The sequence below is a fragment of the Protobothrops mucrosquamatus genome, unplaced genomic scaffold (assembly GCF_001527695.2).
Source record: "Protobothrops mucrosquamatus isolate PMUCROS unplaced genomic scaffold, P.Mucros_1.0 scaffold4347, whole genome shotgun sequence".
Taxonomy (NCBI): Eukaryota; Metazoa; Chordata; class Lepidosauria; order Squamata; family Viperidae; genus Protobothrops; species Protobothrops mucrosquamatus.
The window spans coordinates 65,941-71,118 of record NW_015390261.1 but is presented as its reverse complement, the minus strand read 5'-3'; the positions used below and the strand labels follow the sequence as shown (position 1 = coordinate 71,118).

The window sequence follows — 5,178 nt, the reverse complement described above, 5'->3', positions numbered from 1 at the left end:
AAATGAAACCCAGTTAGGTCCGGGAAATTATGCCTGGGTTGCCTTTCATTCTTGCAAGGTGTTGGGCATTAGGAGGTGGAGAGAAACATAGCTAATCAACAGAGTCCAAGGGGGAAGGAGAGGGGAAAAACAGATTTCAATGGTACATCTTCCTTAATTTGTGTCAGTGACTTAATCCCACCGCCACCCCCTGGAAATGAATGGCCGCAACCTGATGGATAAAGTGTGAGAAACTGAGATTTCACATCAAGTGTGTTATACCTTTTACTACCAGCAGCCAAGTGTAAAAGGGTCCATTTATAAACCTTCCCTAACCCTCAGTGTTTCATAAAAGCACTGCTTTGCAAAAAAAAGAGGAAGAACAGCTTTTCTCTTCCCACCCTCCTTTGTAAAATCAAGACACTTCATCATCTCTCAGTCTGTTCGATTGTCAAACAGGGAAATGGTCTGTCTGAAGTCCCCATCCCTTCTCTGCTTCTCCTATTCCTGGTTTTCGCACATAAAACAGATGGGGGAAAAACATGATTTCAGGGGGGATCCATGATGGCACTTACCATCGTGACATTAACTGATACAATTCTTCTAAAACCATATTTGCAGATATATACCCTTCAGGAGTGATTCACTAATTCAGTTCTTAACTCAAGCGAAAGGCTAATCCTATCAAAAGTATCCCTGTTCCATTACCTGTAGGATAGAAGAGTTTTGCTATATTCTCCCTTCAATATTCAAATGCCTATACAAAAGCCAACATAAACCTTATCTGACAGATTTTAATGAATTAAGGGGGTGTTTGCCTTAAGTCTTGAAAAAACAAGGCTTTACAAGAGTAGGCATCAGTGAGGATTAAGGGAAAAGGGCCTCTTTTCTTAAGAGATGTAGGTCTTCTCACAATCAAGAAGTAAACCTGTAACTTGGGTGCTATTTCAGATAGAAGGTGGAGATTTGCTCATCTGAACCGTCCTCCCTGCAAAACCTCCCTTGCACAAACTTCCCCATCTAGAGAAGAGAAGCACACCCAGGAGAATGTGTGGTTCCCCAGATGGGAAGTGCCTTTCATGCAGAGAATTGTATTTAATTAATGGACAACAATTCTATATGAAAAAGGAGTCTTCCTAATTATCCTTACTTAAAGACCTTGAACTAACCTGTAGTCAGAACATAGGCTTTTAGTCTCAATTGCTATTTTGCAAAAATTAGGCCCCAGAGCAAATCCTTGGAGTTCTCATTTATGTTGATAATAGCAACCATGTCCATGGACCACCAGACTTCCCAGAATTCAGGTGCCTTTCACAGTTGCTATAGATACTGGGTACAAAGGCCTACCTGTATTGGGGCTGTGCTGAAGTGGATCTTGCGATTAGGGACAGCCTCATCCTCTTCTGACAGCCCAGGGATCTCGACACAGCTGGATTCCGGTGCATACAGTCCATCATCATCATCTTCTTCTTCATCTAGCCCACTCCCTCCCGAGTCATCCTCTATTCCACTGTAGGCACTAATGTCAGCCTCAGAGAAGTCCTCCTTCTTAGACTCACCACCTAGGTCATTCTCCTCTGGTCCCTCAGCCTTGGCCACTTCCTCACAGTAAGTGTCTGCCAATGGGCCTGGAGTTTCTAGGTATCTTTCACCACCCAGCTGGCCATTTTCCAAGGCCGCATGCATGGTGACCTCAGCCTGAATCACTTCTGCCCTGAGAGGGTCAGGCCCCTTAGTAGCCTTGCTGTTCTCATCTGCCACTGCTGCTGCCACCTCTACCTCAGCTGCCTCAAATTCCTGTTCAGAGTCTCCACTCTCTTCAACTTCCACAGGCTTGATCTTGCGTACCTCTTGGACCTTCTGAGGATGTAGCCCCACATTGGAGTCCTTGTCCCTTGGCTTTGCTGCTCCTGATCCACCAAGTATCAGCTTGTTTTGGGCTTTGTCAGTCTCAGGCAACCTTGCTCTCATCTGAAGAGTAGACCCATCACTACTCCTGGTTTCCACCTTGGTACCTCCTTCTGGAGCCTGGAGGAAAACCCTGGACCTTTTGCTAACAATTTTGGAGTTGAGAGGCTCAACTTTGCCAGGGGCTTTATGGAGGTTATTTCTCAGGTCAGCCTTCTCAAAGACAGCACTAAGCTGGCTTACAGTGGGAGACACAGCTTCTGTGTCTAACTTGTCCAGGGATTCTGTGCTACTGTTGAACCTCACCACCACATCCAGCTTCTGGTCTTGGAAGCCAGCTCTCTCTTTCCTCAGAAGCAGTTTGTTGGTGGTCTCCTTCTCCTGGAGGCTCCTCTCAAAGATCTTCCGTGTCTCCTGGAGCTTGGTCAATGGCTTATCTGTTTTGGAGTCAAACCGGCTCACCCTCTCAGATACACTGGTGCCCAGTTTCAACAATGCACTGTGGTCCACATTCTCATTCAGGCTGCTGGCCCAGGGCAAGGACAACCGGACTGGCTTCTCCTTCATCTTGGCCAAATCAACTGCTCCCTCCCCTGGTGGTGACGCAGTGCCCATTTGCAGGAACATGTTTTTGATCCGGTGGACATTGGACCCATACTTCTTGTTCTTGGCTTTCTTGGCCTCCTCACTGTCAGCATGGCCCAAGACATCCTTGGAGGTTTTCAGAGCTTGGATGCCAGCTTCGTAGGCATTCGGGTGAGGCGAGGCACTCCTCAGGCTGCCTCCAGCCCCATTACCAGTGCCGGTGCTGCCTCCACTGCTGCTGGTGCCACTGTCCCCAGGACTATTATGGGACTCAGTCTTCATCATGGTTCACCAAATCTTCTGGTGTCGCTGACACCACATAGCCTCAGGCTTCCTCCATCCCCGGGCCACCCTGCTTCCTCTTCCTCCCTCGCGAGATCCCGAAAGGGGCAAGGCAGCACGGCGCTTCTTCTCTACCAGGCGGCGCTCATTGCGCGTCAGGGAAAAATGTGGTTAACCGGCGGCGGGGGCGGCGGGGAGAGAACCGTATCCAAATAGCTTCTGACCCACGGCGGTGGCAGTGGGAAGGTAGACCCTCCGAAGGGTATGGATTAGCTGAGGCCCATTGCAGCCGGCTCGTCGGATGGGGTACACCTCCCCTTCGCACACCCCCTCCTCTTCCTCCTTGTCGTTTTCTTTCTCGCTCGCTTTTGCAACGCGAGAGCAAACCCTTCTGCAAACGCCACAGCCTGTCGCTAAAAAAAGGGGGGGGGGAAGAGCAGAAAGGGGGAGGATGAAGAGAAAGAATGGAAAAAAAACCGCTGGGTCTTAAAGTGATCACACTCCTTTCACCTCCCTCATTTTCTTCTACTGCAGGAAAGGGGAAAAAAAGAGGCAGCGACGAGTTCTTCCTCTCTATCTCTGTCCACCCCCACCCCCCTTTCCTTTACCGAATAAGTAAAAAAATGCGCTGAGTCCATCAATCCAAACCAAGGAAGGAAGGGATGCGATGGGGAGGGAACCTCGGGTACTCCAGCTTTTGGATTTACCTCGCCGATGGACTATTTAAAAAATAATCATGATAATGTAACCCTACCCCTTCTGCAGGTCGTCTGTTTCACGCCTTCTGGCATTGGGGGTGGTGCGGTTTAAGCAGTCGTGTCTATGCACACATATACACCAACCTGTATATTCATATAATTCCTTTAATCTGTTTGGACATGAGTCAACCTATTCTCCAAAACACCTGAAGGCAGGACAAGAAGTAATGGATGGAAACTAAGTAAGGAGAGAAGCAACCTAGAACTAAGGAGAAATTTCCTGACAGAACAATTAATTAGTGGAACGACTTGTCTCCAGAAGTTGTGGATGCTCCAAACACTGGAAGTTTTTCAGAACAGATTGGACAACCATTTGTCTGAAATGGTTTAGGATTTCCTGTCTGAGCAGGGGGTTGGACTAGAAGACCTCCAAGGACCCTTCCAACTCTTTTATTTTGTTATTCTGTTGTTGTTCTGTTGTTATTCTGTTATTCTTTATTTGGGACTACCAAAGTACATACATAACCAAACAAAATGCTGCTGTTATTTTCTACTAAAATCTTTATTGACTCTAATAAAGGAATTGCCACCATAGCTGTGTATTTTATTGGCAACTTTCTGTCAGACAGATTTAATTGTTTATGCTCTTTTTACACTATTACAAAATGTGCTTGGTTAAATACAGTACTTTTAAGCTATGTAAGTGGGCTTTCTTAAATACATAAGTGATAAAACAAATGGAGTGAGTGGGGTGGGAGGTGGGGGAAAACAAGTGCTTTGTGAATATGGCTATAGAAAAAAATAACCCAACCAGTATATATAACTCCAAGGAGAAAGTTCCAACTCTACAAAACAGGATAGGTCTGAACACTGATGACACCTCAGCATATGGGCACATAAAATGCTTCAGCATGAACCACCTACCTCAGCGGTTCTCAACCTGTGGGTCGCGACCCTTTTGGGGGTCGCACGAGCCTTTCACAGGGGTCGCCTAAGACCATCGGAAAACACATATTTCCAATGGTCTTAGGCAGGGCTTGTCAACCGCCTTCTCTCCCTCCCCCCCTCCGCTCCACCTCTCTTGTTTGTGGAAAATATGCTGCTTGGCGGCAGTCTGCACGAACTCTACCAAATGTGCCCTGCAGGGGGCGCATGAAGAGCGCAGGCGCAGAGCAAGGCCCCGCCCTCCCCAGAGACTCATTGTGCAGCAACCGGATTGACTTCTTCTCGTGCACGCAGGTCAGCGAAGGGGAGGCCGCCGCAGCACCCAACTCCTGCGCCCGTCAGCTGGCGACCCCCGAACTTGCGCTTGTCAGCCGGTCTCCTTTGCCACCCCGCCCATCCTCGACTCCTCTTCCGCCCGTTCATGTCGAGCCCGCCGGGGCTTGACAGGGAGAGAGGGAGGGAAGGAGGAAGGGACTCCTCCTCCTCTCCTAAGCTTCAAAGCATGATCGACTTCCCAAGGGCGCCACAATCCACATGAAAGCGGGGGGTAGGGAGAAGCAAAGGGGCGAGAAAGCTCGCGGTGGGCTCGAAGGAGCACCTGTCAGCGTTGGTGACGAGAAATTCCCCACAAACCCAGGGAAGGGGTGGAGAAAAGGAGCCCCCTTTGGGAGGAAACCGCCACCTTCTTCTCCTTGGCTTTGCGCTCTTCTGTTCCTCAGCAGCCGGGCTGCCAAGCCTCTGCTGGCTGGAACTTCCTTTCCTTCCCTCCCTCTTGGTCTCT

The 5,178-nt window shown here is 48.9% G+C and overlaps 1 pseudogene; it reads right to left on the bottom strand.

Annotated features, from left to right (window-relative positions):
- Positions 1-1,326: 1,326 nt before the first annotated feature.
- On the bottom strand, positions 1,327-2,757 carry LOC107298874 (annotated as a pseudogene).
- Between the last annotated feature and the right edge of the window lie 2,421 nt (positions 2,758-5,178).